At 49.8% G+C, this 23,444-nt stretch overlaps 1 protein-coding gene across 1 annotated transcript in view; it reads left to right on the top strand.

The window, feature by feature from the left end:
- Positions 1-23,444, top strand: part of LOC126544024 (uncharacterized) — a 147,999-nt gene that overhangs the window by 105,993 nt on the left and 18,562 nt on the right. The window lies entirely within an intron of this gene.

Raw genomic sequence — 23,444 nt, 5'->3', positions numbered from 1 at the left:
CGTCGGATAACAACCTTGTGCCCGGCCTGGCGCGCGCTGCGGCGATGGCGGCGTGAAACGCGGCGTGGAAAGCTGCTTGGCAGCCTTAATTGAAGGCGCGCTGTCCTTTAGAGCCAAACAAAGCAAGCAGTGATGAAAAAGACGGGCTGTAAAAATTGCGCTGCGCTAGGCCCGGCAGTTGAAGCGCGGAAAGAAAAGACGCCAATCAAAAGTAATGCCAAAAACAAACAAACAACAACAACAACAATACAAAAGAGAAGGAACAGGAAAGACAAGGAACGTGGTGAGAGAGACAGGTAATTCCGGAAGCGTTAGGAAAACGGCGCGCAAACAACTTCAAATTAGCTCTGCTGTCTGGATGAGGTTGAAGCCTATCACGACTGCGTCATGTTACTCGAGAGGTTTGCTATTACGCAATTACGCGACGCCAATTCCGTAGGGCATGCGTAGGCGTCCTCTTTTGAGGTTTGTGTAGTCACCGGGATTCCCATACGTATAGGAATAATACGAGTGCTACGCATCGGCAGGTGGTTAAACACCAACATGACATTTCGTTATATAGAGACACGTAGCGAAGTCTGCAAACGCATATCAGCATGACGATGACAATCCTCCATATCCACGTAAACGAGCCATCAGGGATTTGGATCTTCGAAGTGACCACTTCATGTAAAAGGTCAGTGCAGACTGACTTCAATGTTTTGGTGAATGAAATCGAGTGCGTGCACGTTGCGTGAAAGCCGTATGTATAAGCGAACTGTCTACGTCGTGGTTACCTCTCTGCCTTATATTAATCAAATTTCTTGTACGTCGCTTTCGTGTTCGGCTTTTTCGGTCGTGACAGGCCGGTTGACAAGAACAAAAAACACTCAGCCCGAAGGAGAAGAGCAAACTTCAAGTATGTGGACGCGCTGCGGTTATCTCATAGGCTCGTAAAAGTCATAATTATATAGCGGCGATGGTATCTGAATGAACCGGCTTGTGACGCAACGTTGTTTGGGTCGCCGCCGGTTCCTTCCGAGATGCGTTTCCTTAAAGACAAAGGGAACAATCGCTCGCATTGTCTCTTCTCGCATGTGTGACCTTCGGTCTATATACGTTTCTACCTCCTCGCTGCGCCTTCTTTTTCCATTTGCTGGGCTAGCTCGAACTTGCGGAACCGTTAGAACTGTTACGGAATAACCCGTCAGTACTACCTTGCCACATAACACTAAAGGCATTCTGTGTCCGCGCATACACCTTTGCATTACGTCATGACGCGCGGTATACGTTTACCCGTTGGTTCTGCTTTTCAATTTCTGAGAGCGTCTTCGGAAACGCTACGCGTGCCGGCACACTACAACAGGTTGCGTTGTGTGTCAATCTGGCTCGGTTGTGCCATCGACTGGCAAGCACTGTCGGGCTTGTGCCCTCTCGACCTGGATTTGTAGCGGCGAAGCGATGGCTGCTCGCTGAAATTGGACTTCTGTATGTGTGGTTTGAGTGAGTGAGTGAGTGAGTGAGTGAGTGAGTGAGTGCAAAGGTATAACTGACACTGCCTTAAAACGGAATGAAAGAGTAAGACCGAATGAATAAATGAGTCATCGGTATATAGTGAGCAATTGCAAGTCAGAACAAGCGAACAACGGAAAACTGAATAAGTGAGTGAGTAAGAGAGTTAGTGCATGAGTGAGTAATTGTGTGGAGTGATAGTAACTGGAACAAAACCATTAGCAGTGCAGAACGCATGTAGGCTGGAATTAAATATAGACTATTTTATGAAGAGCGTCGCAATCGTGGGCTGCTAATCCGGCCGAATCATCCGCAATACCGCAGCAAGCAATATTGGATATGTTTAGTTTGTTCCAGCTTGTGAGTCATTTCGTATAAGGCATAAATACGCTAATGATTTGCTATTGCTTTACCGAGGCAGGAACACCTACCCTGCGGCGGGGTATACACCTTTCCCTGGGTAAGACGCCACGGCCAAAACAAGGCTAACGTTACGGGTGACTCGTATGCATGAAATATGGTTACGGCCGATACTCGTGATACAACCGAACATGCATGTTCGGTTGTATCACGAGTATCGGCCGTAATTTTTTTCTCGGAATTACAAATCAAACACTCCGCAAATCCCGAATGCGTCCGCATGTGCAACCATGACGGCAAACCCCTCCACCCATAATAAAGTCAACTATACTATACACAGTAATATACGAGCACACAATGCACTGCTGGCGCGTGAGTGGTACACACGCAGCCGTATACGCAACGTCGGTTGGCCATGACTGCGTTACCCTCAATGCGCATCGGAAAGCCCGTATACGGTGGTACGCGAAGCCTAAGACAAAGAGCGAAGGAAGTCTCAATGCTCCGTCGCTTGCCGCCGCCCGCCATCTTCGCGTGCTTGGTCATAACGTGTAACGCACACAGCGCTCACGCAGAAGCGCCAGACGCATAATTCGGCACGAAGAAAGCCGTCCGCAGATACGCGTGCGTTGCATGCAGTCACCGCTACTCTTTTTTTTCACACGCCGCGTCTCGCGTGTGATGAACGGGAAGCAGGAGGGCGGCGACCGCTTCATCACTCGGAGAGCGGTCGTACGGAAACAACTGTTTCCGCCATCGCCGTCGCCTCCGTTTCTTACGCGCGCTGCATGCCGTAACGAGCAGCCTAGCGTGTATGCACCTCCTTCCTGATGTGAGAAAGTCCGCGCATACCTAAAGCCTTCCGTGAACGTCGCAACATCCTCCTCCTCCCCACCTCTTCCGCGTCTTTGATAGGTCGCTCGCATATTCGGAAACAATATCCACGCGTACTCATTTCGCTCTTCTGGTTCTTCTCTTCGTCCTCATACCAATATAGCCTTGTTGCCATTTCTTTTTTTGCGACGAATACGTGTTCTCTTTCACCTGTTTCCGTCTCCCGCGGTCGTACGAATGCCGTCGACGGTTGCGTCATACATAGTCGAAGTGTTCTTTCACGGGATTAAGGGCGCGTCTTTAGATTCTCTTTCCGTCAAAAAAGAATAAAAATAAAGAAACGAATAACAGAGCGCGGAAGGCAGAAGAGTCGTGCGTATGCAAACGAGGAAGTGGACGCGTTCGTATATCCTAATGCGTATGTGTGTGCGGGCTGTCTACACTTTCGGCACAAGCGCGGGTCCCCGTATCGCGCCTTCACGAGCGTCTTAAGTCATCCAAGCGTGGAAGGAAAGCAGTGTGTCTGTCGGAAGAGCGTTATTTGAGCTGTCTCGAGACTTCGACTCAAACGAGTTTACAGACCGGAAAAAACGATAGCGTTTCATCTTTTCCCTGGGCCAAAAAAGAAAGTAAAGAAACAAAACAAGACAGGCTGAGCGATGAGCGAGTAAAAGAGAACAGGGATAGACAGGAAGGCTTCGGTTGAAGACGATTCCCGCGCGAAACATTGGAAGGGAGCACTTCCGCGTGTGGTCGTATACGGCCGATTATCCAGAACGTGCGCATCATAGAAAGGTCGAGAAAATGAATTCGAGAATCGTGTTCTTATGCCTGTGGTCGGGTTTTCCTGCAGGCACGATTGCGGGGGTCGATCCTCGCCAAATATAGCTCCTCATGAACACGTTTCCTCAGCTGTGTGTGTGTTCGTGTGTGCGTGTGTCACTCATGCTGTGGCGGAGGTCTCTCGCTACGTCGGGAACTTCAGTGATGCTTGATTTTGTTATACTGTTTTCTGCAATCATTTTTAACTCCACCTTTCGTGTGCCACGTTTCCTTCCCGACCACGCGTAATTGCATTGATGGACAATACAAATTTGCCCGTAGAAAGGACATGGTTGTGGTACGCTTAAAAGCGACAGCGAAGCTTAAGTCACAATTAAGATGCACACAGACGGTTATTATAATGCAGAGTGTCCTGACGAATACTTATTAAATCAAATGGAACACATCGCAGAGCACTTCGCATGCATCCGACGAGAGCAGCTAATGACCATCAGCACGTTCACTTCAGTTTGCCATCTGAGAGGAGGAGGAGGAGGAGGAATAAACTTTATTTGTAAAAATGAGCTGACGCTGGAGCGGTCCGCGGTGGGCGGTGTCCATAGGCCAGGACGCCGTGGGCCTGAGCCGATAGCTTGGCCCTGATCACCATACAATGCTGGTCTTCAGGGCTCGGACTTGTCAGCTGGGCATTTCACTGCTCGACGGTTGGTCCGGTTATGTGTGGTATCGATGGGTTGTGCCCACACTCCCATACCATGTGGTAGTGGGCGCAGAGCAGAAGGCGCACCTGCAAGTAATGTATCGCTGCTCGCCAGATACATGGCGTGCAGCGATGTGTCGTGCGGGAATATGCCGGTCTGTAGTTTGCGAACGATCACCGTCTCTTCTCCAGTCAGATCGGGATGCGGGGGTGGGTAGGTCCTCCTACCCAGTCTGTAGTGGCTCAGAATGGCGCTGTATGTTTTCGGGACGCCATCCGAGAAGCTCACGTCCTCAAAGGTCCCTGTATACGCCACCACCAGAGCAAATGTACCACGCAAACCGGTCACAGAAAGTTACAACGGGGGCCGCAAATAGCACAACGGACGATTCATATAACAGAGTGTTATCGAATCAAATGACATTCCAAGACAGTCCAAAGGCCTACAACAGTCGCGCCTGTGGACGCTGGTGAAGCAAAAAGCAGAGTCCATACGGTTCGACAGCCGACAGGCACACATGTGCACAAAGTTCTTTTCGCGATGTAACAGTCACGTTAGTCACAGTGGCATTCGCATATTTAAAATAAAAAAAGAAATGGAGCACACCTTTGATCGATGTTAGCCTATTGTGGACCTCGAATAGCGTCGACCTATTGTCGAGTTGCTCAGGCAAACCTAATCGCGGGTGACCCTTATGCGAAGAACGTATGACGCGTCCCGACCGTTACCTATATACGCACTCTCTATTTGTACGCGCCGTGCCTTTGACCGCCCATATTTATCTCTAAACGTTCCGGCGGCATTCAATACTAGACGAGCAACATAAATGCGACCTATCTGGACTCGCGCCACAGTTTGACGGGAGCGCGCCCTAAAAAGATCCCTCGAATAGCGCTTACATACACCACGTGACTAGTCGCCGCGAACGCGGCATTTACATCTGAAGGTGGACGAACGGCACAAAAGCTCGCATCTCTCTGGGGTGTTTGTTCGCAGCACCGTGTCACAACCGTGTCTTCCTTTCAATGAGGTTTCGTAATGGCGCCGTGGGGGAGGAGGCGGGTGGGGGGGTGGACTCGGCAGCGCACGCGACGCTAGCGCCGCTTTGCATGCAACGGCGCGAGACGACAATGGATTACGCGATTACAAAGGATTACGTGCGTCGCACGTGTCCGCGTCTTTGTGCCATCTAAGGTGGCGCCACAAACATCGGGTGTGCAAAAGACGCAGTCCTTCGATGTCGGGCTTACTGTTTTTTTGGGTCACGCAACTTGTTGATGCCAGAGCTGAAAGCGGATTTGGAAGGAAAGAGCCTACGGCTCAGTTTCGTGCCGAAACCGGACCAGTCTGTCATTCCGTGTCCAGCAAATGGGGGTTAAACCTGTCGTGTTTTCGGTAAAGTTGTATAAAGCCTGGGAAGCACAGCGAATCGACAGCGCTTCTTTAGAAAGAAGTGCGGGAAAACAGATATATTGGCGATGAACTGTAGCTTGCGGTAACGTTCTTGCGACTCTCTGACGTGGAGCATACAAACTAGGTCAAGGGCTCGGCTAACCAATGAACAAAGAGCGCCTTCGAAACAATATCTTTGCCACCTTCCTCTTTAAAAAATCATGAACCAGTTTACTCTGTGAAGGTGGACAACCAGCGAAGCTGTTTAGCGCACGACACAGAAGTGATACAAAAGTTTGACAAAGGTACGAACACATTAATTTATATATGCGTTTGCGTGGACGACTATATATATATATATATATATATATATATATATATATATATATATATATATATACATATATATATATATATAGCTACTGCATTACGAGAGGGATGAGCCATTGCATTTTTTTGCTTTAGGGGGTATGAGCCATTGCTGATTATGATAGTTCTTGTTGACGCAGAACAAAAATTCACGGAAGCCTAGCCATAAACAGATTCGCTGTAAGACATTACCGTTATCCTCGTTTCCACTTCCTCTTTGCTAATTTCTTACTTTTCTTGAACCCATATTTAAGCAGCATCGCTGTGCTGCATGCTTGAGCGACGCCAGGTACCAGAGGAACAGGGAAAATGCGACCACGTCACTTAGCTTACGAAGTCTGGCGAATGCCTCATAGACGCAGTATTTGTAGTTTTAACGCACATGTAGTCTTCTCTCTTTTTTTTTTCAGTTGGACGAGGAAGGTTCGTGCCACAATAACTCGAAGTTGTCCTATTCAAAACTGTTCTGGTCACTCATTGTCGTCCTATTCGATTTTTATCTCATCGAAAAACCAGCTGTCGCACACGTCGCGGTCGAAGAATACAGTGAAATGAGGCGTCGTGCTCTTCACACGCGGTTCGCTCTCCTACATTGCGCCTGTATACTTGCGCCAATCTCAGCCCGTCAAGATAACTGTGTACCGATGGCACGACGGCGCTGGATACAAAGACGTTGCTTTAGAAAAAGTTTAAGTGCGCTGCCTTTGTTTGGTTTTGTGGCGTTTTGATTCTTCATTTCTATTTATTTCTTTATATTTTTCCCCTTCTTGCTTTTATTTGTCATCCAGTAATCTTAAGTTGCGAGTATGCTCTTCTTTACTTTTTGCAGTCGCGTCTCCTTCATTAAATTAATTTCTCAGGTCTTACGTTTTTCGCCGTTACGCTAATTTCTACCACCTGGGTTTAACGTGAGCCGATTGCACGCTACAGGGGCGTCATTTTTTTTTCGTTATGCCCCCATCGGAATGCGGTCGCTGCTGCTGGGACTGAACCCACAGACCTCGAGCCCAGCAGCGCAAAGAGCCATAGCCGTTGAAGTATATACAGCGCTGTGTCCTGGCGGAGGGAGAATAGTCCAGAGCGTAATCGTTCTCAAGAAATAATTTTAAAGAAAGCAGTAAGGACGCTTTGAAACAAACAAAATATTCGCCTCGGTTTCAACTCGCACTCGCGTCTTCCGCATCTGCACAACTCGACCTACGCACCTACTCGCATCTCTCTCTCTCTGTTTTTCTCGCGCCATCGTGTTCGAAACGCGATCACCGATTTGCTTCCCCGTCGCCGATGTTCGCGTCTCGGCAGCAGCGGTCGCATTTCCGCCTCTCCGCCAATCGGGCGCGCCTTCGGCCGTGTCGTGGGTCACCGGGAAATAATTTGTTTGGCACGCTCCGAGGGTCCTACCCCCCCCCCCCCCCCTCCCTTCCTCACCTTCCTCACCACGGGCACGAACTGCACGTACACGTCGCCCGGCCTTCGACATGCGGGGCTAATGCTCGTCCCTACGAACTCTGGCGTGTATGCGAGCCGCTCTTCTCCGTCCTCGTCGTCAACAGTCGAATAAGAGCGAAACGAAACGTCTCGTGTCGCTCGCCTCAACTGACGGAAAACCGCTCATTTTCGATATTTCTTTCTTTCTTTCATTTTTTTTTATATTCCCGGCATTCACCCGTATAGGCGCGCGCTATTCCTCTGTTTTGCTCTTCTTTGCGTATTCTTTTTCTCGATCCGTATTGAATCCTTTCGGTACGGGTCGAAAATGCTCGACACTTTGGCGTCCGTAAGAACAGATAAGTTTTATAGGCGATGCGGTACGGCGTGTCCTCGTTTATTTCTTTTCTGTTTCGCAGAGGTAATCGACGTAATTTTACGGCCCACGTGAGAGAGGTTTGTCCTCGTGCGGTCCTTTTATCATGTTCCTGCGTCAGCTTTAGGGGAGAGGGGCATTGGGAATAGGGGCGCTGCGCGCCATTACGGGACGAGCCATCGAGCGTATATATTTACGTGAAATCGTTTAGCGACAGCCTTACTGGGGAGTGAAAAGAATTGCCGCACTATGTAAAGATGAAAATAATTGAACGCCAAAGCCAGATGCCCCATGAATATTCTCAGGACGCCTCGGGATGATTTGTGGGCGACCATGTCGAAGTGTACAACAGCGATTGACATGTCTGCCAGCGCTTCCGTTACATCTTTCTTTTTTGACAGAAATTTTGAGAGAAACTTAATTAGGCGTGGACTGCACGAATGAGTAAACCTTTATTGAATTAGACGCTTCGAGACCTCGGCGAAAGGGAACACCCATTACAATACCACATATAAGTGAACGAGCTTTCGCGACATCAGGTTGAAGATGGAAGGGGAAGAAAAGAATACAATGGCAAATCAGTGACAGAATCTCGCTTAGCAGCGTCATTAATTGAATAACGGCGGAGAAACAGCCTTTGGCCAGACCACTTTTTTCTTCTTTCTTTCTTTCAGTTCATTTGTTCTTTGTTCTTTAATTTTATTTTTCCTTTCCTTCTCCTTACTGCTTTGCTTGTAGTAGGCCAAACATGATCTTAGTTCCGGTTCAGATATTGACAGGAAGTGAGCGAAGCATTGTACTCTGCGAAATCCGCGGAGTACAGCCAGCCCCTCTATACATTCACTAGAGATACCAGCAGCCTAGAGGCATTACGTAATGAAGGAGTACAGACCACTTACGTAAATACCTTGGAAAATATCTACAGAGGTTCCACAGCTACCTTAATTCTACACAAGAAAAGCAGGAAGATACCTATAAAGAAAGGGGTCAAACAAGAAGACACAATCTCTCCAATGCTATTCACTGCATGTTCGGAAGAAGTATTGAAGCTATTAAACTGGGAAGGCTTAGGAGTAAGGATCAACGGCGAATATCTCAGCAGCTTTCGGTTTGCCGATGACATTGTTCTGTTCAGCAACAATGCAGACGAGTTAAAACAAATGATTGAGGACCTTAATAGAGAGAGTATAAGAGTGGGGTTGGAAGATTAATATGCAGAAGGCAAAGATAATGATCAATAGCTGGGCAAGGGAACAAGAGTCCAGGATCGCAAGCCAGCCTCTAGAGTCTGTGAAGGAGTACGTTTACCTTGGTCAACTAATCACAGGGAATCCTGACCATGAGAATGAAATTCATAGAAGAATAAAATCGGTTGGAGCGCATTCGGCAGAAATTGTCAGGTCCAGACTGGAAGCTTACCATTATCACTAAAAAGAAAGATGCACAATCAGTGCACTCTGCCGGTGCTAACATATGGGGCAGAAACTTGGAGCCTTACAAAGAAGCTCGAAAACAAGCTAAGGGCCGCGCAAGGAGCGATGGAACGAAGAATGCTAGGCATAACTTTAAGAGACAGAAAGCGAGCGGTGGTGTATCGGAGAGCAAACGGGAATAACCGGACATTCCAACTGACATTGAGAGAAAGAAAAAATGGAGCCGGGCAGATCACGATCAGCTTAGGTTAGATAACCGGTGGACCATTAGGGTTACAAAATCGGTGCCAAGAGAAGGGAAGCGCAGTCGAGGACGGCAGAAGACTAGGTGGGGTGATGAAATTAATAAATTCGCAGGCGCCAGTTGGAATCGGTTGGCCTAGGACAAGGGTAACTGGAGATCGCAGGGAGAGGCCTTCGTCCTGCAGTGCACATAAAATAGGCTGATGATGATGATCGAAGGACTCATCCGCGGAGCGCTTATGCGTTGAAAATAATTCTCCGCTCCCGTCACACCCAGTTGCATGCGTTCTTTTTTTTCCTTAGCTGATCGTGCAGCTACAGCGACTTTGCGTTGCGTCAGTGACTGATTGGCACCGTCCTTATATAGCAAAGCGTTCGAGGCACTCGAGGTGAAGCTACGTGAAGCTACGCGCGGACGCCGCAGCCTCGCTGTAAGTAGGTACCGCTGGCGGATGCCGCTGAAGCATGCTTGCACATTCCGTCAAAATTTCCGGCACTCCTAATCTCGGCAATTACAGACGGCCTACAGTCATCGTTCCCGGGTCGGCTTAAACGGTTCCCCAAGGATGCTACGTATAAAGATGAAGTACGTCTATTAAACCCTCCAATCAGTCGAGGCTGCGTCGTAATTTCTCGATCGACAATGACGCCTCTGGAAAGAATCGTTAGCTATAAAAGCAAAGAATGGCCCCAACTGAACGCGCTTAAGTATCAGTATGCAGTCAGTGCCTGCGAGGCATGACTGTTTAACCACAACCTCCCTGGGACGCTATTTCCCACAAGCTATAGTTCAGTGTGTCAAACGTCTGTAGGACAGGTTGGTTCACCAATAGTTCAACTATCATTTCTTTTCTTTTTTTGTCTTCTATTGTCACGCCAGCTCTGTAATGCAAACGCAACATCTCGACATCGTTTCAACGTCAGCAGTTCGTCTTTTCGTCCCCTTTTACCCTGTGTATACGAGTTCGAGCGTGAACCTCTCCGGATAGCTTTATAAAACTGGCTGGACTCAACGCCGTTCTCGGAAACGGGGATCCTCGGAACCCGGCCAATATAGAGTACCGCTCGCGCATGCGCAAAGCAGCGAGAGCATTACACTGCTGTACCGGAGGCGGACAATTCTCTGCGATCGTTTATACACAGACTTACTGCTCACCTAAGAGTGCATGCGCAACTAGTTCTCTCCCCCTCTCTTTCTTTTTGCTCCTATGTACCCTCACCTTCAGTGCAGGGTAGCAAACCGGACGTGCGTCTGGTTAACCTCACGGCCCCTCCCCTCCTCCTCTCTCTCTCTCTCTCTCTTCCAAGTCGTTGAAAAACAACGTGAAGTTTTAGACGTTGCATGAAGAAACAGTTCCCGAGGACATGTCGGGCAGGAGACGGCTGGCTTCGTAGCCACGTTTTAACAACCAGCCTAATCGCATTGTGCTGGCCGTTCGCGTTATGAGGGCAGTTCCTGCCATAGCGTGGCTCGACCTTCCCCAGAGGGTCAGGGACGCGGGCTCCGTTCCCACGTTCCCTTTCTTTACTTTTTTTTTTCATTCACTCCGTGCGACAGGTGCACACCGGCGCGACGCAGTTAATTCCGGTCCTTCGCTTTTTTTTTTCTCTCCTTTATCGTCTCCCTTTCCGTTTCTGCGTAGCCAAATGAGACACCGTCACCGGGTCGCATGCAATTAAGCACACTTCACGGTGGCTTCGCGCAGTCTCCGCCTTTCTATATCTGTATAGGCGACGGCTCTCTTCGCCGAACGATGCCAATTACGTGGGTTCGTCGTGAGCTCCTCTCGGTGTTTCGTTCCTCTCCCTCTCCCCTTTTGTTTACCAACTTGCCTGCGTTCATTTCTGGCGCGTAGAAGCCTTAGTTGCCACCGTATACGGTCTTTTTCTGTTCTTACTCGCTAAAAGAGACGCATGGTTACCGAACAGATAACAGCCTCTGCGTATTACCTCCCCGGCTCTTCATGCTTCCTCGGCTTTTATCCTTTTTCCTTTTTTGATCGCGTTCTATATGCACTATTTCCGTCTCTGAGTGCTCGCAGCGGCGCCAACCTTTTTTTGTCTATAGTTAGTAGAGCAGCTACACGCATGCAGTGATAACGCTGTGCTATTCTACGCGCCAATTTAGATAACCTGGCCGTTCATCCCTCTTCCTCCTTACTATTTCTTCTTGCATTTGCCACCTTTACGGTTTAATTGATACCTGTTTACACTGCTTGATATGTTTGCTCGCTTGTGTGTTTGTTTTCCTTCCTGGTTCCTCGTCGGGTCTCAAGCTTGTGTACTTTTTTCCAAGGGCAATTAGCATCGCGCGCCTTTCCCGCACTGCAATTTTCCTTCTGTTCCCTCGTGTTCCCCTTCCCCTTCTGTTCGTGCCGCTTCTCGTGGGCGCCCTCTTAATTTATCGTGCCATTGTTGCTCTCGCCCACGAACGTGGCTGTGTTTATCGCCCAGGGCGTTGCAGTAACGAGCCGTCTTATAATAGAGACGCTGTAATCGGGTCGTGGTGAAGACGACCGTGCGCCGAGACCAGCACTGGGCTGGAAGCCGCTTTCGCTGTCGGTTTTTAGGCCTTATAATAGTGCACGTATCGCGGAGGGTCGCATGCGCGCCTTTGGTGCGCGATGCACAAGAGCGACGAGCACTGCCGCCGTTGGGGCGATACTATCGCACGTACGCGCTCCGTGAGGGCCTTCTTAGTTCTTTTTTTCCTCCTAACTTTCACCGGTCGTCCTCTCAGTGCTGCTGAGCAATACGGGGGGTATTGCTTGCTTAGTGGTTATGGTTTTCGGCTGCTAAGCACGAGGCCGCGGGATCGAATCCGGCGAAAACACCCGTGTAGTTAGATTTAGGTGCACATTTTTAAAAAATCCCCAGGTTGTCAAAATTTCCGGAGCCCCTAACTACGGCGTGCGTCGTACTCATATTGTAGTTTTGTCACGTAAGGTACCATAATTTAATGTAATTTTTAGGGTTCCTTAGCAATGTTCCAGCTGCTTGATCCGTAGGAAACTACGCTCAGGTGATCTTTTTCTTCTTTTTTTCTCGTTCTTTTCCAAAACGTCGAGCTCCCACTCGATACAAGACCCACGAAGCTGCCCTGTATAGTTTCTGCTTCTCAACTTCGAGTTTCGACTTTCATACTCTTAACTTTCATAATCTTCGAGCGCTCATACTCTTTCTTTAATTCATTTAGTAAGTACAAGTAACGTCCCCTACGTTGTCCTTGGTGTCAATGTTTGTTGGCTTCTTATGAGATACTTCTTAACTGTGTGATGTCTCGCGCCTGCTCCCGTCTGTCTGTCTCCCTTATTCTTTCATCTTCAAGCGGTTGCCGTGCGTGTGGTGTCTACTTCGGGAAACAATTGCTAACCCACTTGTCATTCTTTCCGTGCGAGGTTTGTCCGTTTCTTTGGTCAATAATAACAGTTATGCGAGGCCTGCGGGTCAAGTTTCACCATTCTGCCTGTCCTTAACCTGCACGTAATTCCACGTACGTGAATGTTTGCGCGTTCCGTTCACATAGGAAGGGGCTATGTACGCCGCGGCTGGGAATCACACCCGCGACCTTGAGCTCATCAATATAGAACGTCGTAACTTTTGACCCGTTCGCGCCGCTCCTCGAAAGCGGCGGCGGCAGTGGCCGACGACGACGTTCGAGGCTGTGGACGTGTCTTCAAAAACGATGCAGCTGTCCTTCGAGCAGAATTTATGTAACGCAGCGCGTTCTTTTTCTTTACAAGCAGGCTCTCGAATAACAACAGTTCAAGGGCGCCAGGTGCCCTCTATGTACTCGCGTCTTTGAGGAGGAACTGGATTCGCAGTCCCGTGGCCATGCAGCGCAACTTCGCCACCAATCGTTGAGAAATGGACAAGCGAATCAAACCGTTGTTGCGTTTGGTATACGGAAGGCTCGTGGCCCGGTTTGACCAGTTTCGTGCAGCGTGCTGCTCTGCCGTTCGTGCCACGAGGAACAGGAACACGTCTGACCGTTCGACGACGACTGTGTCAATCCGTCGACAGGTGGCGTGCTCTTCGGGGCCTTCCACGCAATTGGTGCCGTGTGACGTTCACTACCCCTTCACAGGGCTTGGAAGTTTCATTGTGGACGTCCGCTCTGACTTAGCTATAGCAGTGACCGAAGAAGTCGTTTTCACGAAAGTTTCAGCTGGAGATACTACTTTGCAGCGCGTTGGAAGAGCTGTTTCTTGAACTGTTCCGCTGCACGTAATTTCTGGGACTGCGTCTGCAGGCCCGTCGTCTGCGTTCCAACGGCGAGCGGGCCGGACGGAGGAAGAAATATGCCGCGCGGACGGGGCCGCTCCTGCCGAATAAAGGTTCAGGAAAGGGAAGCCGGTCGTCCTCCCGGTGAAGAAGAATTACTGGCAACAACAACGGCAAAATAGGCGACGGCAAGAATGAAGCCGTGAGTCCGCAATCTCTTCCCGGGTTTCTGGTTCAAGGCTGTCTTCTGCTGCGCAAAAGTGGACAACGCAGCGTTCGCGCCGCCGCCGTGTACCGTACTCTCGCGTCTGTAACATGTTCCTGCGTGTACCTATACGCGGCGTGCACGCCGATGGCCGCGCCACTGGTGGCGGCCTTGCGCAGAACGCATGGGAGAGGAGCGAGCCGCGCGCCGTAGCACGCCGTAGTTTGTTGCGTCGCTGATAGTGCTTCTCCGTCTTATTTGTGTTTTCAGAGCAAAATAAGCAACACCCTTCGCATGTGTGGGATGGCCAAAGCTTCCGAAGAATGTCGAAGAAGAATTGTTGCAGGGTGCGGGGGGCTCAAATACCGGCGAAAACGTGCCGGTGATACGGTTCTAATTATTCCCCGCAAAGCCTCATCAGCAGGAGCAACGGTGGCAATGGATCGTAGCTTCGGCGCGAAATTTCTTGTTCTCATCCTTTCCTTTGTCGCTTCGGTGTTTTTTCTTTTTTATAATTATTTTTTACTCCATTGTAGTTAGACGGGTAAGCGACGAAGTTCGTCTGCAGTGCAACCTGCAGTTGAAAGGCATTTCGCGAAAGTTCGGAATGCCGTTTGCCGCTTTTATTGTTTTCCGCTGCTTTACCGCGTTGGGCTAGCTAGGCAGCACGACTGCATGAGCGCATTGTTTTGCATGTTAAATCTACAGAAGTTTGCAAGAACTGAACTTGTTAGTTTTATGTGGCCCGGTAAATCCTCGCACCAGCTGTCGCGCACTTCATGTTTTTACATTTATTTTATCCGTGGCTTCGCCCATGTTTAACTGTTGCTAGTTGCTTCATGCATAACTCTTGATTCTTTTGAGCTGCGAGGTTTTCACCCTTCCTCGTTTGTAAAGGGTATAAATCACGCTGTGTCTTATCGGAATGACACCAAGCAAGTGCTTCTTTAACAGCTTTATTCATTTCGCCCGAGGGCACCTTAGATATTGTGGTTTTTTGGAAATGTGTTTAGAAAATAGGTAGCTCAGGGCGAGAATTGCTAATAGTTACTGCATATGGTATTTTTGTTCTATTTTTCGCTGATCCATTTTTCGCTGAGTAGTTCGCGTCACATCATCATACCTTGATGCTGCCTGAGCAGACTTAACACGCCGAGTGATTTGTTTGTTTCACAACGTAGTCGCTTCTTGCAAGTGAATTTTGCACTCAGCTGAATTATTTCTTATTATGATTACGCCGCATAGGACTAAACCCGGCCTTGCCGCCAGCGCTGTATCTAATTTGACTGGCGCTGCTCTGCCTTTAAATATATCATGTGGCCATTCTCTCTAGTAACATTTAAAAAAAGTACTGCAATGTTAGTCACACTATAGCTTTGTACGTTTCCAAGCAGTTCCCTTAGGGAATTTAAAATTGCAAAAACTGCAGCGCGAAGGGCAGTTCATCGGCGGTACAGCGCTAACACGCGCTTTTATTAACCCGTGCGTTTGGTGGCTTCGTTGACTATAGTGTACGCGTTTCTATCAATAAATTCGCAATTATTCTACTTCAGGCGACTTTCACTACACTTATTCGGCGGCGTCACATGTATTCATCGGCAGAAAAATCACAACAGTATATGCAGACATCGCACCGTGCGGATTTGTTATCTAAGTCTGCACTAACGACGGGTGCTTATTATTGAGGTACACAAGCAGCATTACGGCAAGGGTAGAATTAAAGAAAAAAAAAACGGTCGAGACATCGCATTAGTCAACAAAATTTGTCGGCTAGTTTACATGAGCTCCACTTCATGTAAATGGTCTTCATGGCATTTGTCTGCGGGACGCACCTGGCGCGTATGTGGACCATGTTGCCCCAAACACCGGTAACACCTTGTTCATACCCGCTCCCACAGAGGTCTGCGTCTTCCCTACAGCTGTCACCGCAAAAGAAGCAGTCTGGCGCCCGAACCAAGGACAAATCGCAGCCGCGAACTTCAGTCACCCTTGCTGCAAAGCGTTGTCGTCTGCTACTGCTCCCACGCGTATTGTTGCAAGCGCCCGCTAGGTGGCTATCAGTGGCGCCTCTATAGGCGGTGCACGCGGCCTATAGTTACTTGGGACATGCACGCTGCTATCTGAAACATTCGGAGAAGAAGGGAACGAATATGCGGCATATGAATCACGCAACAGCCGTGTAATAAGACTGTGTGAAAGACGACTACAAATATTTTGGCGTCGTAACTCATGAGTGGGGGAACTGCTATGCTTCGAATTGCGCAGCACAGCTTTGAAACGTTCAGTCAGGCTACGTAGCTCTTAGGGTTGCTGTCAGTTGAAGCTCCGTCAGTCATCGAAATTTTTCCTTCTGGCGGTATATTTAATGAGTCAGCACTTGAGACGCTTTTGCACTGTGCCGTCTTACTTACCTTCACCAAACTCACACTGCAGACACTGTACAGTGTCGGTTAATCGTTGTCTAAGCTCCAGAAGCGTCACCGTGCGCGACCTTCTTACGGCCGTCTGGGTCGGGGTTCCTGCCGTGAAAATGATTTGCGTTAAAGCAGGCTGCTAGACTTCGCCGTTAAGAGACGGAAGGAAGGTTTACTTATACGGTTGCCCAATTTGTTGTCCACTGAACGCAAAAGGGGGTTTCAAAGAAAAAGTAAAGGAAGCACAGCTATGAACAGATAATTAATGCGCACAGTAAAAGAGACAGCCACTCAAGTCTGTTTTGTTTGGGCAGTGTGCGCTTCGCTTTTGAGGTTGATGGCAGATGAGGTCACGTGCACATTTGGGCATTTATCTTTATGAAAGATCGGGCGCACAGACGGTGAAGCGCACAATAGGAAGATGCCGATTTCAAACGAGGGCAGATCGAGAATGTTCTCAATGGTGCTTTTGCGTCTGCAGTTGTCGAACGTTGGGGAGTCAGCCATTTTGACGACGATGGAGTATACATCTGTGAAGGCTATCCCCAGCTTCAGATGCCACCGTAGTTCTATACTTCACATCGGGAGCGACCTGGTGGTGATTGTATGTAGCCGCAGTGATTGATCAGCACTGTGCGAGCGATAATCTCGGACGTCCATAATCTTAGACTATTCCGTAACAGACAATGGGAGTTTGCGTCAGTTAAGCAAAGTTCCGAAACTTGTTTTTCATAACGCGACAAGCATGGAAGTTCCTCCATGGGGAGAATCGGGCATCTTCGCCAGCGAGACGGTCGCCTACGATGCGTGCCGCCGAAGCTGCTTGAATCTTAAGCGCGTCCAACACGCGCGTAAATACAGTACGAGTTCGCAGTCGAGAAAGAAGCCGACTGACTGCCCTTCTCTCTCTGTCTCTCCCTTATAAAGCTGCGGACGTGCGAGGCACGGATAACCTGTCCCATAATAGCGGAGCGCTCGTGAGTTCGCCGTAGAGGGGGGGGAGGAGAAATTGAAGGGTTCCCGAGTGTGTCGTGTGTGGCTCTCTCGCCGTCCCCGAGGCGGCAGCCGAAGTGGCAACGCTGCCTCTGGCCTGGGACACTCTTTGAGACCCGACAGGCAGCCGCTGCACAACCGTTTTGCGGTCTGGCAGAGTGTGCGGCCCGCTAGACGCGTAATTGTCGTGACCTGGTCGGGGCCCCAACCGTTTTCTTTCTCTCCTTTTCTATCCCCGCCTGAACGGACGTGTGGAAAAAGACAGTGCGCGCTCAAATTGCCAGGTACGACGGTAGTGAGTGCGGCTTCTATATGGTGGCCCATTTCGACGCACTTCGGAGCACTGAGCCACCGGTTCACTGATGGCTGCCGTGGCGATGTTGCGCGAGGCACGGCAGACAGAGCGTGCAGTCGAAAAACGTGTTGCGTGGGCTCTGTTAAGGGTGTCGGGAAAGTTCGCGGAAAAGATGTAGATGGCACACGTTAGTTTTAGCGTGGTTATACGGGCTGCTTTATAAAGACCGTCGCTTCGGAAACGTCTCCATTTCGCATTCCATGTCGTCCCGATTCCTTATGGTCAAAAGTGTACGTCGGGCCGCTGCCGTGCACCGCAACAATATAAAGTGTGTCTTAGTCTTCAGTTTAACGTGAGTGAGTGGTGTAATGCGTCCGCGCCAGAGTTTCTCGACTGAATAAGAAGCGCTGGCCAAGTAGAGGACGCTTCAAAAGAAAAGTTGATCCGTCTCGACTATGCTTGGCTCCATGCTGGGGCATAATGTTGCACAGAAAGTTTGAAAAAAACAATTAAACATGTAGACTGAAGCACAGGCTGCAGCAATATAGCGAGTTCGGTTCTCAGACGTGGTTGTCGCATTCCGGTGGTGCCGATCGAGTGCAAAAAGTTTCGCATACACGGATGGTGTTCCTCATAGCTGACGTGTTGCTTTGAAGTGCTTCCAATCAATCAATCAATCAATCAATCAATCAATCAATCAATCAATCAATCAATCAATCAATCAATCAATCAATCAATCAATCAATCAATCAATCAATCAATCAATCAGTGGATCGATCAACAAGTTGCAATAATCGCTCATGTCTGCGCCTCACTTGAAGTTGCACACTTAGCGATATGCTCGAAGATTTAGCCTTTGAGCCTCTCCCACACCACCCACATTTTCTTCTCGACAGCTACAATGTTTTGCCATGAAGGGACAAGTCAAAGCACACAACTCGCTGCGTGTGGGTTGCTTGTTGCCCGTAACCGATGTAAGAACTACAGGAGACTAACTATCTTGTAAACTTTTGTTTCGAGCACATGTGCGAAGTAGGCTTCTCGAATAGCTAGCCATTACCATTATGAAGAACTACACAGAATGGTTACCGCAATACCAAGAACCAAGAACACAAAACCAAAGCGCACACTGACAATCAGCGCCGCACCACGCCACCGAGAGTTCAGGACGAACATCGACGATTCTTCCCATTGTAGAATAAGGCGCCCGGGGGTCCGCTTGCTTGGTTGCTCCGGTCGCTTGGTTGCTTGGTTACATGCGCTGCTGCATACCGGCCGAACTGCATTCCAACGCGTAGGCGGGTATCCGCGCGCCATTTTACACCCCGGGCTTGGGCAACGCTTCTGACATGGCCGAGACTATAAGGCACCTCTATCACGCGAGGGCCGCAACCATTAAAACCGAACGCAGAGAGGGGAGGGCGACCGACCCTGCTGCGCGTCCGGGAAGAAAGGGGGGGGGGGCAACGCTTGTGTCCGCCGTTGCACGCGCGCCAGAGGTCCTCCGTGCAGCGCCGCGAGGTCCAGGAGCACCCCGCATACACTTGCCCCTATACGTATTCGCCGCAGCGCTGATGATGACGATCGCCCACTCTCTGTGTCCTGCCTGCTGAGGCTCACGTCCACTGTGATGGAGTGTGCCAGACCAAGCCCGCGCATTGTGAACGAGCGCGTATCGTTCTTATATGCGAGCATGTACATCGGATGACTCTCCGTGAGCGCGCGGCTTCCCCCACCATCGCTGATCACTCTCTTTCCCGCGCCCGTTCTGCTGCCCTCGTCCATGATGGAATGCGCGGGGCCGCGCGCCGTAGGTACCACATGTAAGTGCCGCGACCTTTGTCTCCCTCTTCTGCTCCGCCCCCAAAGGTCGTCGTCGATGGCCGTCTGTCTCCACGGGAGTGGGAGGTCGGATGGTTGCGTAATGCCCGCCTTTGTGGCCCGTCGGTAGAGCGACTGCGGGTTCCAGGGAAACGGTGCATGGTGTGCGGATCCCGTGCTGGCTGCTGTAACTGTCCGAGTGCCGTGTGCGTGTTCTTCTATTCGAGAGAACCGTGCGTGGCGTTCAGCATACTCCTCGGCCGCACACCATGCGCTTCCCGGGAATTCCGGGGAAGAGATGACGAGATATTCCGGAAAAAAAGACTCGTATTTGGTGCTGAAACGTATTGCAGGTCGCTGGTCCCCGATATGTATGCGTCTATAAGCATATGCGTACATACGCCTCGTTGGAGTAGAAGCCTGCGTCGCCTGCTCAAATCAGATGATGTCTGCTGCGCGCCGTTGTCAGTGCGCTATCTTTCAATCGCACGTTCAAAGTGATGAAGGTTTTTGTTTGTTGTGAAAAAGTTATGAGCTGGAGGACGGGGTGGGGGGGAGAAGGTTCAACACGGGGTTAATAGATATTTTCGTCCCTAATTTATTCACGCGCGTTTGGTACTGCAACCTAACACGTTTGGAAACGTGTACCTTCTTTACACCTGTCACAATATGCGCTGTAATCTGCAGTGTTGCTTCTTTTATACCTGTGAAAATTAATCGCGTAACGCCGGTTACCACCTCAATCAAGAGCTCCAGAACGACTGAGACAAGCGGTGAAAAGTATAATTATCGTCACTTTGTTGCTCACGACAAATCAATATCACCTTCCAAGGTTAAATTATGGTGTTTATCGCCCTTCTTCGTAAGACCTCTGAGCTTTGGTTAACTTAGTTACTGAGAACGTTACGAAAGAAGGCCTATCAGTAGGAGGAGGGGGCTTTGGGTGAGATTATATATCGGCCACCTCCTCTGCACCAAACATCTTCCAGTGAAGAGTTTGTTGCTGGGCCTGTTGGTGCTGGGCCTGTTGGTACAGAAACGATGGAACCCAGCCTTTGAGACGCGAACACCAGGATAGAAGTAGACAGACACACGCTGGGGTCTGTCTGTCCAGCGTGCGTCTATCTACTTCTCTCCTGCTGTTTGCGTTTCAAAGGCTTGGTTCCATCGTATCTCCCAGTGGGCTACATTGGGCGTCGCGAGGATTAACGGCGTTGTGACGCTTTTTTTTACGGTGGCTTTGCGACGGGTTTCTCAGGCACAGCGTGCTTACGTTTTCAGTTTCTTCTGCAGGTGCAATCTTCTCTTCTATGGCAACCCGGTAACGTTCTCTCTTTATTTTTTTTATTTTTTTTATTTTTTACGTCCAAGCGGAAGGCAGCACGGGCACCAGACAGCCAACTTTGCTTGCGCAAAGGTCGCGGAGAATCGCCTCTGCTTATACCGCGGCCTTAGGTCCGCCATTTAGCCGAACCGCGTGGCCCCTTCACCCTTCAGGGGCTGCTCTAGCACGCCAACGCATGCGTGCAGCCCATCGTCGTTTGCGAGTCTGCAGCAGCGCCTGCTTGGCGCTGTAGTTCCCTTCCTGGTGCGCACACTGGCGAACTCGCCCTCGGTCGGATCGTTAGGACGGCACCCTTTTTTGTTGCTTCCAGCGAAGAGAGGGCACGCTGCCGCTGGTGTAGTGGTGGTTACCGCCTTTCGCGTAGCTATAGCTGTATACCCCATACCGCCGTGCTTCTAGTGACCCAGAAAGAGGCTCTCCTCACCCGACCCTCGGATCGCTTCCACCTCAACTCTTCCCGTCACTCTTTCTCGTACCCGCACTGCTTTACGACGGTAGAGAATGCGGCGAGCCGTCGACACGTAGCCCGCGTCTCCAAATGCGGTTAAGCGTAAGAAAAGGAAAGAAAAGGAAGGCCGAATAATAAGAAGACACGCAGCTCCGGTATGCCGAACAAGAGAGCACATCGCGCGGCCAGACGAAACAATGAGGCGAGCATAATGCACCCCTGTGTGTACGAGAGAGTGAGAAGAAGAAGAAGAAGGAGGAGGAGGAAACAGAACGTGGAGATGGCAACACTGACCGCTCGTGAATGAAGGATTCAGGCAAGGGTGCCGCTCTGCACGCGGTGGTGACGTACACAGCCATTGACACTTGTCCATGGAGCAGCAAGGTGCCGCGGCCGTTAGTCGAGGCTATGCCACTCGCGCGTGCGATGGAAGGCCTGTATGTATGCATCCTGCATGAAGCTATATACGTAGTGGTTGCAAAATGGTGCACGTTGAAAAATGAGTCCGGGACGTCATACGCAGTGAATGGAGCATAGGGTTATGGCGTTCGCAATGCTTGGAACGAAAGCGTCGCATTAGGCATGCGTTACAGAAGTCCTCCGCTTTGCGTGGTGTCTCATGTGCGTTTTTATCATATGTAATGCTTTATTTGAGAAAGGTTATTACGCGGATGCTAGTAAAATTAAAAAGCGGGAATGAAGCCTGATTTTTTCCCATCCTTAGAAAAAAAGGTAGAAAAGGAAAAGAAAGCCTAATAGAAGGGAGACGTCAGCTAAACGCCGGTTCTGAACTAGCTGGTGCATCCGTACATCATTGCGGCGCAGCATCTACAGTGCTATAGACAAGACCAGAAAGGACGCAAGACGGCACATGGCAAAATAACACGAGAGAGAGAGAGAGAGAGAGAGAGAGAAATGAAGAGGGACGGTAGGGAAGTTAACCAAGGATGTGCCCGGTTGGCTACCCTACACTGGGGGAGGGGAAAAGGGTAGAAATCTACAATAAAGGCAGGGGAAACACATGCAGAAAGAAAAATAACCAGGATACGTGTGAGTTCATGTTCGTTTCTGCATAAATGCCCATTTCCTTGAACAAAGAGTTTGCTAGTAAGCCAGTCGCCCTCATGTTTCCTTCGAGCCTTGTTCTCCGAGGCATTACGCTGCAGCAAAACACAGACGTCGCTGAAATCACTCAACGAGTCTGTCGCCTCAGATCACGCCAGCAGCAGCGGCAGTCAATGGCGCGTTCCGTATACGTTTAGATACTTTCGCCCGCCCTGTCCCGCTGAAGAATAACGGCGACCCAAAGTGCCCTGTTAAGTGACCACGCCCCGTAGAGAGTGGCGCAGGGGTCAAGCCTGATTCACATCTAGAGCCTGGCATCGTTAGCGCGTACGCATTGTACAGCCTTCTCTCTTTCACTGTACGCCCTTCTAACCGCAGCGGTATAGAGCGCGAAAATTGGATCGCCCATTAAGCAACCTCTTCCCCGCAGCTTTCGCTTTTCTTGCCTCTTGGGCTGCTTGGAAACTTGCTGTGTAGATGCCAGGTCGGCACCGCGTGTTCTGGGTCGTGTAATCTTAGCGGTCCATCTGACAGGTCAGCCGACCGAGGGAGAAAGCGTGCGCCCTTTTTCACGTCGAAGAACCGCAGTGAGTCCGGCGCTGTTGTATAGTTCTTCCTGGCTGATAATAATGCGAGCACACATTACGGCTCAAGCACCGTAACGAAGCCGTAACGAGGTGCCGCCAACAAGCGCTCGTGCATGTCCTCATGAACTTCCCTATATAGCTTTTTGTTTTTTTCTTCTACGTACACGGTAAACGACTGTGTGTGGCTAACGCGTCAGGTTGGTTCCGACATCAGCCGCGGTTAGCTGGGGCAGTCGCGTTACGACTTGGAAGTTGTTAGCTTTCTTTCCTGCAAACTACACTGTGGAAACACGCAATATCACTATAGGCGGTACTGTGGTTCATGTATAGCACATAGGTCGTCACTTCCGCTCAACTGTCGTCCACTGCTGGAATGTTCAACGCTACAGAAGCTGTAAGCCTGTAATTGTTCGAACGGATCCGACGAGCCCTGTGACCGGCCATGCACTTGGTCTAGTGGCGCTTCTGACACGCTTTCATACTGCACGTGCTTGTTGGTTCAATGCGGCGGCCGCATAAGAAAGTATCCGCTTCATTTTCCTTTAAATCCTGTAACTGAATTTTTCCCATATTTAGTTTTGTTTTGTTTCATTCCGACAAATTGCAGTCAGGGGTGTATGGCTATAGTGTTGTGATA

This window comes from Dermacentor andersoni, chromosome 3 (assembly GCF_023375885.2).
Source record: "Dermacentor andersoni chromosome 3, qqDerAnde1_hic_scaffold, whole genome shotgun sequence".
NCBI lineage: Eukaryota > Metazoa > Arthropoda > Arachnida > Ixodida > Ixodidae > Dermacentor > Dermacentor andersoni.
This window is presented reverse-complemented; position numbering and strand designations above follow the sequence as displayed.